We start from the raw sequence: 19,231 nt of genomic DNA, 5'->3' as shown, positions 1-19,231 counted from the left end.
CCAAGGTGGATTCATGTCAATGTATGGCAAAACAACTCCAATATTGTAAAGTTAAAAAAACAGAAAATAAACTAATTTAAAAAAAAACAGTTAAAAAGTTATACAATGGAGGCAAAAATACACCATGAAGAAAAGACAGCCTCTTCAATAAGTGGTGCTGGGAAAATTGGACAGGATGTAAAAGAATGAAATTAGAACATTCTGTAATGCAAAAACAAACTCAAAATGGATTAAAGACCTAAATGTAAGACCAGATACTATAAAACTCTTACAGGAAAATATAGGCAGAACATTTTGACAAAAATCACTGCAATATATTTTTGGATCCACATTCTAGAGTAATGGAAATAAAAACAAAAATAAACAAATGGGACCTAATTAAACTTAAAAACTTTTGCACAGCAAAGGAAAACAACCCACTGATTGGGAGAAAATATTTCCAAATGATGCAGCTAACAGGAGATTGATCTCCAAAATATACTAGCAGCTCATAAAACTCAAAAACAAAAAAACAAACAACCCAACCAAAAAATGGGCAGAAGACCTAAACAGACATTTCTGCAAAGACATACAGATGGCACATGAAAAGATGCTCAATATCACTAATTATTAAAGAAATGCAAATCAAAACTACTATGAGGTATCAACTCACACCAGTCAGAATGGCCATCATCAAAAAGTCTACAAACTATAAATGATGGAGGGGGTGTGGATAAGGGACCCCTCTTACCCTGTTGGTGGGAATGTAAATTGGTGTTGCCTACTATGGAGAACACTATGGAGGTTCCACAAAAAACTAAAAATAGAGTTACCATACAATCCTGCAATCTCACTCCTAGGCATATATCTGAAGAAAATCATAATTTGAAAAGATACATGCACCCCAATATTCACTGCAGCACTATTTACAATGTCAAGACATGGAAGCAACCCTAAGTGTCCATCAACAGATGAATGGATAAAGAAAGTGAGAAAACATTACTCAGCCATAAAAGAGAATGAAATAATACCATTTGCAGCCACATGGATAGACCTAGAGATTATCATAGTAAATGAAATCAGTCAGAGACGGAGAAAGATAAATATCTATGATTTCATTTATATGTGGAATCTAAAAAAAAAGTTCAAATGAAGTTATTTACAAAATAGACTCACAAACAGAAAACAAACCTACGGTTACCAAAGGGGAAAGGTGGGGGAAGGGATAAATTGGGAGATTGGGACTGACATATATACACTACTATATATAAAATGGGTAACTAATAAAGACCTACTGTATAGCACAGGGAACTATACTCAGTATTTTATAATAACCTATGGGGGAAAAGAATCTGAGATAGAGATACATACATATGTAACTGAATCACTTTGCTGTACACTGAAAACAAACACATTATAAATCAACTATACTTCAAATTATAAATTTTAAAAAAAGGCATTGATGACTTCATTATCACTTTCTACCAAACACTGAACAAAGATATAACATCATCCTTATACAACTGAATCCACAGAATAAAACTGTATTCTGAGATCAGAATTTCCTTCACACCAAAATTTGACCAGAACATAAAAAGGCTTTACAGGCCAATACCTCTAATGAACATACATGTAAAATATTTAAACAAAACATTACTTAACCAAATCCAACAGTATATGAAAAGAATAATATGTTGTAACTAAGTTGGATTCATTTCAAGAATGCAAGCTTTAATATTTGAAAAATCAATATAACTCAAAATAATAACATTAAAGAGAAAATTCATATTATCATTTCAATTGGTGGATTTTATCAAATGCTTTTCATGCAATAGCCATTCCTAATTAAAATCGTTAGCAAACTAGAAATGGAAAGAAAGTTCTTTAATCTGATAAAATAGATCAACAAAAAATTTACAGCAAATGTCACACTTAATGGCAAAATGTCGAAGGCTTTTCCTTGCAGCATCCCCAGACTCAATGAATACTAACATACAAATGTTTTGCCAATGTAATTTTAATCTTGTCACATCTCCATGAATATATAGCATTATCCTCATTTTATACATTAGAAACTGAGTCTTAGAGGTTCAGTTACTTGGCCATGGTCGAAAAACACATAAATAACTTTATAAATGTGAACTCTACGCCATTACTGCCTCTTTCAATACCAATTACTCAGTTCCTTCTATATTATCTATGATATCTACACCATCAACCATTTCTGCCCATTTTACTTTTAAATGGTGCCCCAAATGCGTCCAATTCTACCTTCCCATTGCTCCACTTCCATGCTGTTTCTGCAACACTATGATAAACTACCCCACCACAACCTCCCTATTCCACTTTTATTTAACTGTTTTCTTTGTTTTTGCTTTTTTACTTTGAAACAACTTAAAATTTTCAATAACTTTCAAGAAGAGAACACACTAACTATCCAGAGTCATCAATTATAAACATTTGCCACACTGAACCTCTCCCCAACGGAGGCATGGGTTGGTGGTGGCCAGCTTCAGGGTTGGGGGCACTGAGTGTAGCAGTATATGCATGGGATCTTTTGAAGGAGGTCACCATTATCTTCATTACCTCCACCATAGTTTGGCCCCAGGTAAAGGCTGTATATTGTCATCTTGCTTATTTAACTTATATGCAGAGTACATCATGAGAAACACTGGGCTGGATGAAGCACACGCTGGAATCAAGATTGCTGAGAGAAATATCAATACCCTCAGATATGTAGGTGACACCAACCTTATGGCAGAAAGTGAAGAACTAAAGAGCCTCTTGACGAAAGTGAAAGAGGAGAGTGAAAAAGTTGGCTTAAAGCTCAACATTCAGAAAACTAAGATCATGGCATCCTGTCCCATCACTTCAGGGCAAATAGATGGGGAAACAGTGGAAACAGTGACAGACTTTATTTTGGGGTCTCCAAAATCACTGTAGAGGATGACTGCAGCCAAGAAATTAAAAGACGCTTATTCCTTGGCAGGAAAGTTACGACCAACTTAGACAGCATATTAAAAAGCAGAGACATTACTTGGCGAACAAAGGTCCATCTAGTCAAGGCTATGGTTTTTCCAGTAGTCATGTATGGATATGAGAGCTGGACTAGAAAGAAAGCTGAGTGCCGAAGAACTGATGCTTTTGAACTGTGGTGTTGGAGAAGACTCTTGAGAGTCCCTTGGACAGCAAGGAGATCCAACCAGTCCATCCTAAAGGAGATTAGTCCTGGGTGTTCATTGGAAGGACTGATGTTGAAGCTGAAACTCCAATACTTTGGCCACCTCATGCGAAGAGTTGACTCATTGGAAAAGACCCTGATGCTGGGAAGGAATGGGGGCAGGAGAAGGGGACGACAGAGGATGAGATGGTTGCATGGCATCACAGACTCAATGGACATGAGTTTGGGTAAACTCCAGGAGCTGGTGATGGACAGGGAGGCCTGGCGTACTGCACTCCATGGGGTCGCAAAGAGTCGCACACGACTGAGCAACTGAACTGAACTCTATATCTATAAATATTTTATTGCATGCTTCACAAAGAGCATTATCATACTCTTATATTACTATTCATTGGTCTTCACAGGTGGCGCTAGTGGTAAAGAATCTGCCTGCTAATGCAGGAGATATGGGTTTGATCCCTGGGTCAGGAAGATCCCCTGGAGTAGGAAATGGCAACGCACTCCAGTATTCTTGCCTGGAGAATCCCATAGACAGAGGAGCCTGGTGGGCTAGAATCCATGGGGTCGCAAAGAGTCGGACATGACTGAGCACGTGCATACAGACACACATTACAACTTACATAGAATTATCAAAATGAAGAAATTTATCATTGATAAAATACTATTATCTAATATAGAGTCCATATTCAAATTCCACCAATTTTCCCAATAATGTCCTTTATAGTTATTTTTCCCAGTATAGGATCCAATCTAGTATCATATTCACATTTAGTTGTCAAATCTCTTTATTCTCCTTTAATCTGGGATATTTCCCAAATGTCTTTGTTTTTCATGACATTGACATTTTTGAAGAAAAAAAAAAAGACCAATTATTTTGTAGAATGTTTCTCAGTTTGAGTTTGTGTAATGTTTTCTCATGAATATACTGGGTTTATGGGGTTTTGGCAAGAACAGCACATCATCAATTTTGTGTCCTTTCTAATGTATCACAACAGGGAACACATGATTTTTTATGTTGTGATGTTAAGTTTGATCAACTGGCCAAAGTGGTGATTGCCAGGTTCTCCAGTGTAGTGCAATACCCTTTAAATTGCTCTCCTGGTTTCTGATTTTACTTCCCCAGTTGGAGATCTGCCCACATTAAAATCTCTATATTCCTACTCTATGCCCCTATCTTGCCGTCTTCTTAGAAAGGCTATCTTGAGTTGTCCCATCTAGTTAGGTGTCCTCTGTTTTCCTCTATCAAAGAATTTTGTGTTTCCTCCCTATTACTTCTCATAATTTTCAATTATTTTATTTGTGCAATTAATATCACATAGTCTGTCTTCTCCTGTACATGTGTGCTAAGTCACTTCAGTCATGTCCAACTCTTTGTGACCCCATGGACTGTAGCCCACCATGCTCTTCTGTCCATGGGACTCTCCAGGCAAGAATACTGGAGTGGGCTGCTATGCCCTCTTCCAGGGGCTCTTCCTGACCCAGGGATCAAACTCACCTCTTTTACATCTCCTCTATCTTCTCCTACTGGATTACAAATTCCATAAGAGCAAGATCCTTGTTCTATTTAGTTCATTCCTTCATCTCCTGCTCCCTACATAATGCCTGGCATATAAGCAACCAAAAAATGGTGGTTGAGTAATTGAAAAGCTTTAAGGCTGTTCAAAAACAGATCAAATTTTACCCTTTCACGAAAAGGCATTTAGTGAAAGACATTTGAAGATATAGCATGGTATAGGAGAAAGATTCTGGAGTCATGCAGATGCAGGTTCATATTTGATAAGAATAATTGTGTGTGACCTTACATTTTCATCAAGTGAAATTGGTCATACAGTCAGTTACTTTATTGATTGTGAGGATTAAATTCTTGTTAAGAAACTATAGCTATGCTTAGTGTGTAAAGGAAGCTGTAGGGAAGACAGGGTTAATCTTCTTCTGGGATTAAGAGATATTCAATCTTTACAAGAAGCACTCTAACATCAAACTGCTTAGGTTGCTGTGTGTCCACAAGTACAGGTGAACTGATTAACTCCCAAAGGAAATCAAGTCTTTCATAGTCAACTCTTCCCACTTTCACACTCAGCTCTTTTTTATAATTTTTAAATAATGTTTTTACACTCAGTTTTACTCTGTACCAAGCCCCGTGGAAAGCTAACGCACGGGAAAGGAATGGACGAGATTCTATCTCACTTCTAAGAAGCACTCCCATAATGAAAGTCAGTTTTTCCCAACTGGTAAGTATACGTTCATTGATTGTACTTTCTCTGTACACTCTGTCACTCCATTATATCCCTTATTTTAGGCAGTTTTGTATTTGTTATATATCTATGTGCCTGAGCTTAGCTCTTGCTAGATTTTTTCAGAATATTAGCAATAATAATAAACAATATTGTTAGCAGCAAACATTACTACACTTCATTCAATCTAAGATGCCATTGGGGAGAAGGCAATGGCACCCCACTCCAGTACTCTTGCCTGGAAAATCCCATGGACGGAGGAGCCTGGTAGGCTACAGTCCATGGGGTTGCTAAGAGTCGGACACGACTGAGCGACTTCACTTTCACTTTTCCCTTTCATGCACTGGAGAAGGAAATGGCAACCCACTCCAGTATTCTTGCCTGGAGAATCCCAGGGATGGGGGAGCCTGGTGGGCTGCCGTCTATGGGGTCACACAGAGTCGGACACGACTGAAGCGACAGCAGCAGCAGCAGCAGCAGCAGCAAGATGCCATTGATTTTGACACATCAATACTTTACATATCACAAAGAAAACAGAAGTGCCACCAAGTAAATAATAGTACGTCACTGATAGGTAAGATTTGTCCTGATTTCAGAAATATTAAAATATGGGAGAAAATGTGCTTCTTAAAACTAAAGAAATGTGGTCTATATCATGCACTGTTGTGAGCACTGTATTTTTATTAAATCATTTAAGCCACATAACAACCCTCTGAGGGAGGTATACTTTCCTACCTCTTGATCAGTTCTCTCCGATCTTCAGTTCAGTCACTCAGTCGTGTCCGACTCTTTGCGACCCCATGGAATGCAGCACCCCAGGCCTCTCTGTCCATCACCAACTCCCAGAGTTTACCCAAACTCACGTCCATTGAGTCAGTGATGCCATCCAGCCATCTCATCCTCTGTCGTCCCCTTCTCTTCCTGCCCTCAATCTTTCCCAGCATCAGGGTCTTTTCAAATGAGTCAGCTCTTCGCATCAGGTGGCCAAAGTATTGGAGTTTCAGCTTCAACATCAGTCCTTCCAGTGAACACCCAGGACTGATCTCCTTTATCTTCTAAATATCTCTCTCCTCTACTCACTTTTCTCCATCCCCTCTGAAACCACCATAGAGTGAGACCCAAGGCTATTTCTCTATCACCTAATCCTCTCTCCATATCTACTTTTGACTTCCTTGAAAGCTAATCCATTCTCTGCCGTCAGAATTACCCTAGAAAATGCAAATTTTATCATGTCTTTCCTTGTTTAAACCTTGGAAAATGTCAGTCTTCATTCCAATCCTAAAGAAGAGCAATGCCAAAAAATGTTCAAACTACCATACATTTGAGCTCATTTCATATGCTAGCAAGGTTATGCTCAAAATCCTTCAAGTTAGGTTTCAGCAACACGTGAACTGAGAACTTCCAGATGTACAAGCTGGTTTTAGAAAAGGCAGAGGAACCAGAGATCAAATTGTCAAGATTCGTGGGATCACAGAGAAAGCCAGGGAGTTCCAGAAAAACATCTACTTCTCCTTCACTGACTATGCTAAAGCCTTTGACAGTGTGGATCACAGCAAACTGTGGAAAATTCTTAAGGAGATGGGAGTACCAGATCACTTTACCTGTTTCCTGCCAAACCTGTATGTAAGTCAAGAAGCAACAGTTAAAACCAGACATGGAACGACAGACTCGTTCAAAATTGGGAAAGGTGTACAACGATGCTATATATGGTCACCCTGCTTATATAACTTATATGCAGAATACATTGGGCAAAATGCCAGGCTAGATGAATTACGAGCTAGAATCAAGATTGCCAGGAGAAATATCAACAACCTCAGATATGCAGGTGATACCATTCTAATGGCAGAAAGTGAAGAGGAACTAAAGAGTCTCTTGAGGAGAGTGAAAGAAGAGAGTGAAAAACCTGACTTGAAGCTCAACATTCAAAAAACTAAGATCCCAGCATCTGGCCCCATCATTTCACGGTAAATAAAAGGGGAAAAAGTGGAAGCAGTGACAGACTTTATTTTATTGGGCTCCAAAATCACTGCAGATGGTGATTGCAGCCATGAAATTAAAAGATGCTTGCTCTTTGGAAGGAAAGCTATGACAAACCTAGACAGCAAAGACATCACTTTGCTAACAAAGGTCCTTCTAGTCAAAGCTATGGTTTTTCTGGTAGTCATGTATGGAGGTAAGAGTTGGACCATAAAGAAGGCTGAACACTGAACAACTGATGCCTTCAAATTGTGGTGCTGGAGGAGGCTCTTGAGAGTCACTTAGATAGCAAGGAGATCAAGCCAGACAATCCTAAAGGAAGTCATCCCTGAATATTCTTTGGAAAGACTGATGCTGAAGCTGAAGCTGCGAAACTTTGGCCATGTGATGCAAAGAACTGACTGACTGGAAAAGACCGTGATGCTGGGAAAGATAGAAGGCAGGAGGAGAAGGGGGAGACAGGATGAGATGATTGGATGGCATCAATGACTCAATGGACATGAGTTTCAGCAAACTCCGGGAGATAGTGAAGGAAAGGGAAGCCTGGCATGCTGCAGTCCATGGGGTCACAAAGAGTCAGCACAACGTAGCAACTGAAGAACAACAAGTATTCTAAGAGTTCACTAACTCATATCCCCTTCCAACTCAGAACTCAGACTAAAAAACATGCACCTTGCCAACTGTGGTGTCCTGCTTCTCATCCAAAGAGCTACTGTCAGTAGAGGTCCCTGGGGCTGCAGGCAGACAGATGAAGGATTGGTGGATTTGTAGTCTGTCCCCAAGATGCAGGATTTACAAACAGGAATATGCAATGCACACTCTTTGGCCAACCTCCCTGTATCTAAAAATGGGAAATCTGAAGACTGGACACAAAAACAGAGGAAGGTTATCTTTATATTTATCAATTTCAGCTTCCAGCTGCCACTCAGCAAATAACTAGGAGCATTGTAGCATGGTTATGGCCCAGGATCCCCAAATGCTTCTGAGCCTATACCACTTACTGATGTATCTGAAGAGGCATTCAGAAAGGAGAGTGAAATCACTCTCACAGTAGAGAGGAGACTGAGTTCTAAGACTATTTACTTTTTTCTGTTGGGGTATTAATACAGTTAAAATGCCACTTATGACAATGAGATACTTTTTGCAAACACATGGCATAGATACACCCACTCCAGAAGAGCAAGACAGTTTCTTTCTCAAAACTGAGAAAAATGGATTGAAAAGCAGTGATCACCGACGTTTTTGGCACCAGGGTTTGGTTTCATGCAAGACAATTTTTTCATGGAGGGGGTTGGGATTATTCAAGCAGAAAGCACATTACATATTAATTATGTCCCCACTGATCTGATAGAAAGCGGAGCTCAGGATATAATTAGAGAAGGGAGAAGGGTATGGCTGTAAATGCAAGTGGAGAAGCTTAGCTTTCCCCTGGCTGCTTACCTCCTGCTGTGCAGCGCGGGTTCCTAACTTGCCAGGAATAGGTGCCTGTCCATAATCTGGAGGTTGGGGACCCCCGAAGAAAGGAATCCGGGTGAAAAAACACAGACGGCTTTACGGAAGGCGGTCTTCAGGTGCTGCTCCAAGTTGAGCGCCTTCTTCTGGTTGGACGCCATTGCAGTCCTCATACATGATGGCGCCGCCCTTCTCCTCCCACCAGCGGCACGAGAAGTCCATTTTGGAGTATTCATAGAAGTAGGGCCCCCAGGACAGCACCATATCCTGCCCGGTTGCGTCTCCAGCAGGTTCGGCACCACCTCCTCCAGGCCAACCACATAGATGGACTCATCGTTGGCCACGCTGGGCAGGAAGTTCGTTTTGCAGTGGGAGGGGGCGGTTTGGGAGGAGGGACTTAAAGCAGCGGTTACTCTCAGGCAAGCTTGGCTGCCACCTGCCGGCTGACTGCAAAATCAGCAGAAGTGACCACGGAGGTACGCTGTTGGGGGTGCAGTTGGCCTGAGCAGAGGTGGCTGTTGTATAGGGCTGGTGAGGATGGCTGTGGGATACTGACAAGCAGACTAGCGCTGGGGACGTTGGAGACACAGAGAGGCCCTGCTGGATCCTCTGTCCCTGAATGTGCACGGATGCCTGGGGAGCCAGCAAAGACTTGCTGTGGCCCACCCCGGAATGTTGTTTCCTGTGGATTTGCTGTCACCTTTCTGACAAGCGGGTGCCCTATGGTCCTAACTACAAGGACATCTGTGCCCACAGTGGACCGAGGGGTCTTGGGTTGTCACGAACACAGCATCTGAATCAAAGAGGTCTAAAGCAATGGCTTGCCAGAAAGAATGATCTGGGTGCCCTGTACAAGCAGGGCAGGGGTAGTCAGGGAACTCTCAGTGGAGCCTCTGGGATTCTGGTTGCCTTTTCTTCCCCCATATTTGTGAATATTTTATTTTATTTTTAATTAATTTATTTTAATTGGAGGCTAATTGCTTTACAGTATTGTGGTGGCTTTTGCCATACATCAACATGGATCAGCCACGGGTGCACTTGTGTCCCCCCATCCTGAAACCCACTCCCACCTCCCTCCCCATCCCATCCCTCAGGGTCATCCCAGCGCAACGGACCTGAGCACCCTGTCTCATGCATCAAACTTGGACTGGCGATCTGTTTCACATATGATAATATACATGTCTCAATGCTATTCTCTCAGATCATGCCACCCTCGCCTTCTCCCACAGAGTTCAAAGTCTGTTCTTTACATCTGTGTCTCTTTTACTGTCTTACATATAGGGTCGTTGTTACCATCTTTCTAAATTCCATATGTATGCGTTAATATACTGTATTGGTGTTTCTCTTTCTGGCTTACTTCACTGTGTATAATTAGCTCCAGTTTCATCCACCTTATTAGAACTGATTCAAATGCATTCTTTTTAATGGCTGAGTAATATTCCATTGTGTATATGTACCACAGCTTCCTTATCCATTCGTCTGCTGATGGACATCTAGGTTGCTTCCATGCCCTGGCTATTGTAAACAGTGCTGCGATGAACATTGGGGTACACGTGTCTCTTTCAATTCTGGTTTCCTCGGTGTGTATGCCCAGCAGTGGGATTGCTGGGTCATATGGCAGTTCTATTCCCAGTTTTTTAAGCAATCTCCACACTGTTCTCCATAGTGGCTGTACCAGTCTGCATTCTCACCAACAGTGTAACAGGGTTCCCTTTTCTCCAAACCCTCTCCAGCCTTTATTGTTTGTAGAGTTTTTGATGGCAGGCATTCTGACTAGCCAGCGTGAGATGGTACCTCACTGTGGTTTTGATTTGCATTTCTCTGATAATGAGTGATGTTGAGCATCTTTTCATGTGTTTATTAGCCATTTGCATGTGTTCTTTGCAGAAATATCTGTTTGGTTCTTGGTTTCCTTTTATATTTTACTCTGCTATAACTTTTTCAATAAAATGAGTTTTGCTTCTTCTAATCTTAACTCTTGTTTTAATCACTTAATGATCCGTTTTCGTTCTGCAGGACTGCTTTTCATGAAGGCCTCATGGTCTGTTTCAAGGCATTCTGCATCAGCCTCTTCACCCTCAGGCTCGCAGGCTGCTAGTCCAGACAGCACAATCACATCAAGCGAAGGGGTTCTCCTCTTGGACTTAATGGCACTGTGTGTGGTTCACATGTTTATGGGTGCATCGCCCACCTGCTCTTCATCTCTGCCCAGGGTGATCACCTCTGCGCCCTCAGCAACATTTGGGCTGGCCCTGCTCCCAGCTCAGGCGTCACTCCCATGTCTCCATCACTTTAAATCTGAAGCCAGTACTCTCCTTTCCCTTTTATTTTCTTGTTCTCCATATTGCCCTCTGCTGGGTGCCATTCAAGTGTTTGACTCCATGTTGGGCATTTTCAGTTATTCTGAACTCTTTGAAACCCTGGGATAAATCCCACTTGATCATGGTGTATGATCCTTTAATGTATTGTTAATTTAATTACATACATTTATATTGTATTATGGGCCTCCCAGGTTTGTGCAGTGGTAAAGAATCTGCCTGCCAATGCATGAGACGCTTCAATCCCTGGATCAGGAAGATCCTCTGGAGGCAGAAATGGCAACCCACTCTAGTATTCTTGCCTGGGAAATCCCACAGACAGAGGAGCCTGGCAGGCTACAATCCATAGGGTCACAAAAGAGTTGGACATGACTGCAGCAACTGAGCATAGATTCTATTATGGCAAAGGTGAAAACACCACCTTTGCCACAACAGCAACCAGAAAAATTTACTCCAAAAATAAATCAGTACAAAACAGGTCTGTTTCAGAATTAAAGAAAAGTACAGAAAAAGAAGACTTTACATGAATGTTAAACCCTATTTTAAAATAAAAAAAAATAAATCCATCACTGGCCACATAGCCCCATTCTGTCACCCCCTGCCACCAGGGAGCACCATTGAGACATCTGGGTCCTGGACCACACCCAGATTTGCCGGTCTGATTAACTGGTGTCCATTCTTGTATTTTATGTGTCCAGCTGGGCATCCAACTCCTCTATAGAAAATTGGTGCTTTGAATTCCCGACAATGCATCTGCCTCTACCCCAGGTCTGACTCCATAGTGGATCCATTTCTTCTACTTTAACCTTTGTGTTTTACTGCTTTCACTACAAGTTAACCACTAAAAGGATATTGCCTATAGCTTAAAGTATACATAATGGCTCATCTCCAACAACTCTGCCTCCCGTGCCTGAGTGTTAAGTTAAAATACACCTTTGTTTAAGCTCACAGGAAATATCCTGACAAGGCACACTGGTGAATGACCACAGAAAAGAAGAAATGAACACATCCTCTCTGGAGTCTAGCTGGAACTAGGAAATATTTGCAACAACTCATCATCTTTCCTACTTTACCACCTCACCTCTCCCTCTTTGTTCTATTAAACAAAAAAGCATCCAACCCCCACAGGACGGTTCTTTGGGATACTAGTCAACCATCTTCCTGGTCTGCTGGCTCTTGGAATAAGGCAGCTCTTCCTTCCCCTAACAGCTCTTCTCTCGATTTATTGTCTTGTGCGATGGTGAACAGTAAGAGCTTAGACTCAGCAACACTGGTGCCACTAATGCCACTGAAACCTCTCAAAGCACAGTTTCTAGTTATCCATCTAATTTATACTCTGCACAGATCTGTACTTCATGTCAATCTGTGAGGCAACAAGCTGAATGTTCCTGGGGCAGCCATCCAAAGGGACACTACTGTACAGTTTCATAGCTTTTAGTGGATCTGCATTCCACTCAGAGAGCACTTCAGCTATTCGGAAACTGTGACCAGATGGGTGGTATGGCGCAGCCACCTTCTTCAGAATTCCAAATTCAGCAAAGGGTTTTTGAGTATTAGCAGTGGGACACTCCAAAATCTGGTGGTGTCAAATGTCCACATTTGCTGGTGTTAAATGTGATTTGACACCAGCAATTCACCAGTATCCACACCAGCACCACCTTCAAATCTCTGTCCAAAAGGTCACATTGCCATTTGTCAGGAAATTGTTTTGGCCTGCTATAGGGCAATGGCCGGTTCCTACTGCCACCACCTGCTGGGCGCAGGTGATGACCGGCTGGATTGTGGATGGGTCCACAACCTGGGTTCACTCTTATGGTAGCTTACACTCCACCACACCAGGGCTGATGCCCAGGAGATGCCAATGGACCCCCCTCTGGTCACTCCAGATGCGGCAGTGCACAGCCAGTGATGCCGGGCAGATTCTGCTGGGCCCGCCTTTGTTCACTCCAGACACAGCAGTGTGCCACAGATATGATGCTCGGTGGATTCCAATAGGTCCCCGCCTGTTTCACTCTAGAGATGGCCTGCACCCTGCTGCCAGGGCTGCTCATTTGGCTGCTCTGGAAGCATCCAGGGTATGGCCCCTGCCACAGCAGCCTCACCAGGTCTGGTTCAGCTAAATGATGTCACCTAGACATCAGTCAGGGCGGGCATGGAATTGGCATCAGCTGGAGCCTATGAATCCGTGAGCACTGATGTGTCACTTCTGATGTTCTTTGGGTTTTTACAGTGTAGTCTCCTCCCATGGCTGCTAGATATGCTCCTAGCCAGTTGTGGGCGTGGGGTGGGGCAGCAAGTCTGCCCTCAATGTGAAAGTTGCTCAGTCGTGTCCAACTCTTCACAACCCCATGGACTATACAGTCCATGGAATTCTCCAGGCTAGAATACTGGAGTGGGTAGCCTTTCCCTTCTCCAGGGGATCTTCCCAACCCAGGTCTCCTGCATTGCAGGCGGATTCTTTGCCAGCTGAGCCACAAGGGAAGCCAAAGAATACTGGACTGGGTAGCCTATGCCTTCTCCAGGGGATCTTCCTGACCCAGGAATCGAACCAGGATCTCCTGCATTGCAGTCAGATTTTTTACCAACTGCCCTCAATAGACACAGAGAAAGCTTTTGATAAAATTCAACATCCATTTATGATAAGAACTCTCCAGAAAGCCAACACAGAAGGAACATACCTCAACATAATGAAGACCATATATGACCAACCAGCAAACATCATGTACAATGGTGAAAAACTGAAGGCATTTCCTCTAAGATCAGAAACAAGACGAGGATTGCCATGACTTTTTCCACATTCCTAGTATCTCTTCCACCTAGCTTCACAGAAAGTCTCTCCTGCTGAGGTAACCATTGCTGCCCACCTGTCCTACAGAAATTTCTTTACTATCAGGCTGGGGCCCCAGTTTTAGTCAAGTCCAATGTTCCTGCCTTCACAGTCAAAAATATCTGCTTGCCTCACCCAACCTGAGTGGATCCATCCCTCCATTGCTTCACAACTGAAAGTGATACCCATATACTGATATATGAATGTTAGAATCTATGATTACAGATTAAGGATGGAAAACTAATCAGTGAGAATTCTTTATAACCATGGTCTCAAACAGTGAGTAGCCATTTTTTGGAAAAAAAAACATTAGTAGACATCTAAATGGACATAAATTTGAGCAAACTCCAGGAGATAGTGAAGGGATAGTGAAGGGAAGATAGGGACGCCTGGAATGCTGTAGTCCATGAGGTCACAAAAACTCGGCCACGACTGGGGACTGAACAACAAGCCATCTAAAAATTCCAAGGGATCATCATGTCAAGTTAGCACTGTAGGTTCACATGGGAAAAACATCCTGTCTAAGCTTCAAACATAAAATATAGTAATGACAGCTAAATCACAAAACATATTTTTAAAATAAAAACATAACCACAATTGCTTAAAATAGTAAATAAAAGAAAAAGAGGAACATGTTCATAGAGCTGAAACAAAAAAAAACAAACTTAGCAACAGAGGAGACTAAAGTTACCCACCTACTAGGAAACACACAGAGGCATCCAGGAGTTCAACTCCTATGGGGGTAACATAAACCAATAGTATTGAATGTGTGGAAGTATAGTGAAGTTAGGTCATGACAGGAAATCATGAGGTGAGGCAGGGATTTCCTGTCTATGCATAGTGACCTTTAATATGCTATGATGACTGTAGCAGCTCAGCTTGGCAACTGAGGTATTGCCAAAGTGGTAGGAAGTAGTAGAAATAGCTATAAAACCAAGACTTGCATCACACCACCCACTGGCTCGAAAATTAGACCTTTGATATCCTCATGGAACAATAGCTCAAGCTGCCAACATAAGAATTGGTCCTGAACTGAGGACTGAGCAAATAAAACATAATCCAGCAAGAATTAAAAGGGATAAGAAAAGCAGACAGAATAACTATGATTTTCCCTATTTATGGTAAACTTGTAACAAGTTAAAATTCTAAGACTACAAAAGCAATCTTGAAAAACAAGTAAACAAATTCAACAAATATGAGGTTACAGTCTCAGAGAAATAATATAATTTGAAAAAGGACTTGAAAATAAATGCTTAGCATCCACAAAGAACTGAAGGATTAAGTTTATGAAAAGCAAGAGCAAGAGTTTATTAAAAAGCTGTGAATCAAAAATGGTAGACATTAAAAAAATAGAAATCTTGTAAATCAAGACTGTAAACTCTGAAATAAAAGCTCAAAAGACAGCATAAGCTCTCAATTGGGTATGGCCAAAGAAAAAAAAATTGAGAAACAGACTCAGAATGAAACACTAAGAGATAAAAGAAACTGATACAATAAAAGGGAAGTTAAAAGACCTAGAGAACAGACTTAGAAACTCCAGCCAAGACTAATGACATGCATGATTCCAGAGGTAGAAAGTGTTGAGTATAGAATAATGATGACTGCAAACAAATAAGTAAATAAATAAAATCTTATACAAATTTAAACCATTGTATAATAGCAGTGGCACATGAAAGCCACTTGCATACATACTAAACTAAAAGAGTTTACCACCTACTGACTTTGAAAAGAAAAAAATAACTATTAACAAATAACTATACAGACGCTTACTCCTTGGAAGGAAGGTTATGGCCAACCTAGATAGCATATTTAAAAGCAGAGACATTACTTTGCCAACAAAAGTCCGTCTAGTCAAGGCTATGGTTTTTCCAGTGGTCATGTATGGATGGGAGAGTTGGACGGTGAAGAAAGCTGAGCGCCGAAGAATTGATGCTTTTGAACTGTGGCGTTGGAGAAGACTCTTGAGAGTCCCTTGGACTGCAAGGAGATCCAATCAATCCATCCTAAAAGAGATCAATCCTGGGTGTTCATTGGAAGGACTGATGTTGAAGCTGAAACTCCAATACTTTGGCCACCTCATGCGAAGAGTTGACTCATTGGAAAAGACCCTAATGCTGGGTAGGATTGGGGGCAGGAGGAGAAGGGGACGACAGAGGATGAGATGGTTGGATGGCATCACCGACTCGATGGGCATGGGTTTGGGTAGACTCTGGGAGTTGGTGATGGACAGAGAAGCCTGGCGTGCTGCAATTCATGGGGTCGCAAAGAGTCGGACACGACTGAGCAAGTGAACTGAACTGAACTGATACAGAAATACACAAGAACTTATAAACTATAATATTTTTTTAAATATTAAGAGTTCTTCCAATTAAAATAGCCAAACATAAGCATTTGCTCTTGCTTTGTTCTGAGGCCTTAACAGTGGGAGTAGAAGGATTAATTTTAATTGACAAACCAACAAGGACAATGATACAGGGAGATATGACAAAAAGCAACATTTCACAAGACACCTTATTTGCTATTCAGAATATAAGAAATTAGATTTGTATCTTCCAAGGAAGATGGTGACTGCAGCCATGAAATTAAAAGACACTTGCTCCTTGAAGAAAAGCTATGACCAACCTAGACAGCATATTAAAAAGCAGAGACATTACCAACAAAGGTCCATCTAGTCAAAGTTATGGGTTTTCCAGTAGTCATGTATGGATGTGAGAGTTGGACTATAAAGAAAGCTGAGCAAAGAAGAATTGATGCTTTTGAACTGTTGTGTTGGAGAAGACTCTTGAGAGTCCCTTGGACTGCAAGGAGATCCAATCAGTCCATCCTAAAGGAACCAGTCCTGAATATGCATTGGAAGGACTGATGTTGAAGCTGAAGCTCCAATACTTTGGCCACCTGATGCGAAGAACTGACTCATTGGAAAAGACCCTGATGCTGGGAAAGATTGAAGGCAGGAGGAGAAGAGGAAGACAAAGGATGAGATGGTTGGATGGCATCACCGACATGATGGACATGAGTTTGAGTAGGTTCCGGGAGTTGGTGATGGACAGGGAAGCCTGGCATGCTGCAGTCCGTGGGGTCGCAAAGAATCAGACACAACTGAGCTACTGATCTGAACTGAACTAAAGGACGACATTTAGAATATTAATTTCTGTTGAATCTTCTCAGTACAAGAGAAAAGACCAAAAAACTTTGATAACATAATTCTCAACAAAACAACCTCAGCAGATACTAAACCTCTTCACTCAGCATTCCCAATCAGCTTTCAAATAGAAGGAAACAATCAAGGAACAGAAGATCCATGAAGAAAGCCTCTGACATAAAATATAAACAACAAAACAAATATTTTTAAATATTAATTTCAACCAATAAGGGCCTATTGTATAGCGCAGGAAACTCTGCTGAATGTTATGTGGCAGGCTTGATAGGAGGGAAATTTGGGAGAGAATGAATACATATATATGTATGGCTGAATCCCTTTGCTGCCCACCTGAAACTGTCACAATACTGTTAATCAACTATACCTCAATACAAAATAAAAAGCTTTTTAAAAATGAAAATAAATTTCAAGAGCAAAGACTCTAAAGATAAAAGGCACATAAATTATGTCATTAATATCACTGGAGATAGCAGATAAGATTTTTGCATTCAGGAAAAAGAAAGAACAAGTTTCTTTAAGAAAAGAAAATTCAAAGAATAGTTTTAAAAAACATTAGAAATTAAAATCATGATAGATGAAATAAAACACTCAATAGAGGGGCTGGTTGATAATGTTGAAGATATCTTCTGAAATATAGACATTAGACAAGAAGATACAAGACAAAAAAAATGTTAAGAAATTATAAAAACAAGCTTTGGAAAGCCAACATTTAAATTGTAGGAGGGAAGGAGAGACAGAGATAGAGATGGGGGGTGGCAGGAAGTACTTCACCAATACAATAATTCAAAAAAAAATCTCAGAATGGAAGAGCAAATTGAGTTCTCAGCACAGTGGATGAAAATAGATCCACAAGAAGACACAGTATCATCAGAACACTAGAGAAAGAATGTGAGAAAGAGATACAAAGTATAAATGTTCAGCAATCAGGATGGATTCATACTTAACAGCGATTTTGGAAGCTACAAGGGAGTAGAACAACCTTCTGAGGGAAATAAATTATTCCAGGATGACAGTTGTGAACAAAGCCAAGTGAGAAACCAGTTAAGACTGTAGTAGGACAGAAAACTCAAGGAGCAATTTAAAGATGATAATAAAAATAAAGTAGTGGTGTTAGTTCTAAAGAACCCACCTGCCAATGCAGGAGACATAAGAGATGTGGGTTCAATCCCTGGGTGGGGAAGATCCCCTAGAGAAGGGCATGGCAACCCATTCCAGTATTCTTGCCTGGAGAATCCCATGGACAGAAGAGTCTGGTGGGCTACCATCCATAGGGTCACTAAGAGTTGGACATGGCTGAAGTGACTTAGCATACCCACATCATATATGTCTGAATTACTGAGAAGAAATGTAGACAACTGATAGTGTGAACTTGGATTGGTGGTGATAACATGGAAAATAAGCATATTTTTAAAATATAATAATTCCAAGGAAAACAAAACAAAAATGTGTGCATCCTGTGACTGTGTTAGGTTACATGGCAAAGTGGGATTAAGGTAGCAGATAGAATTAAGGTTGCTAATTAGTTGTCCTTAAAATAGGTAGATTATTCGGACTATCTGGGTGGGCCCAATATAATCACAAGGGTTCTTAAAAGTAGAAGCAGGAGGCAGAAGGGGCAAGTAGAAGCAAGAGTCAGGGTCAGAGTAATACAATGTAAAAAAGACATTGCTGACTTTAAGAGGAAGGAAGGGGCCATGAACCAAGGAACGCAGTGGCCTCCAGAAGCTGGAAAATGCAAGGAAATGAATACTCCCCCAGACTCTCCAGAAAGAAACACATCCTTGCAAGCACCTTGATTTTAGCCCAGGAAAACCTCCAGAATTGTAAGAAGATAAATTTGTGTTGTTTTGACCCATTAAGTATTTGGTAATTTATATTTCAGCAATAGAAAACTAATACTTGGGGTTTCCCTGGTGGCCCAGACAGTAAAGAATCTACTTGCTATGCAGGAGACTTTGGTTCGATTCCTCAGTTAGGAATATCCCCTGGAGAAGGAAATGGTAACACACTGTAGTATTCTTACCTGGGAAATCCCATGGACAGAGGAGCCTGGTGGGCTATGGTCCATGGAGTCGCAAAGAATTGGTCATCGTTTAAGAATTG

The 19,231-nt window shown here is 41.2% G+C and overlaps 1 protein-coding gene and 1 pseudogene across 6 annotated transcripts in view; both read right to left on the bottom strand.

Annotated features, from left to right (window-relative positions):
• Nucleotides 1-19,231, bottom strand: part of GABRA3 (gamma-aminobutyric acid type A receptor subunit alpha3) — a 272,860-nt gene that overhangs the window by 229,474 nt on the left and 24,155 nt on the right. For 2 of the 6 annotated variants that reach the window (XM_081563610.1, XM_081563611.1), the window contains exon 1: nt 8,812-9,201. The exons of 3 other annotated variants lie outside the window; for them this stretch is intronic. The gene's annotated coding sequence lies outside the window, so the exon portion shown is untranslated. Of the gene's footprint in view, nt 1-8,811; nt 9,262-19,231 lie in introns of those variants that run through there. One more of the 6 variants, XM_081563605.1, reaches the window with a different exon arrangement.
• Nucleotides 8,835-11,166, bottom strand: LOC145536625 (transcriptional repressor p66-alpha-like; annotated as a pseudogene).

This window comes from Giraffa tippelskirchi, chromosome X (assembly GCF_054371585.1).
Source record: "Giraffa tippelskirchi isolate mGirTip1 chromosome X, T2T-mGirTip1v1.2.pri, whole genome shotgun sequence".
Lineage (NCBI taxonomy): Eukaryota > Metazoa > Chordata > Mammalia > Artiodactyla > Giraffidae > Giraffa > Giraffa tippelskirchi.
The sequence above is the reverse complement of the archived record's forward strand: the minus strand, read 5'-3'. Positions and strand labels throughout refer to the sequence as shown.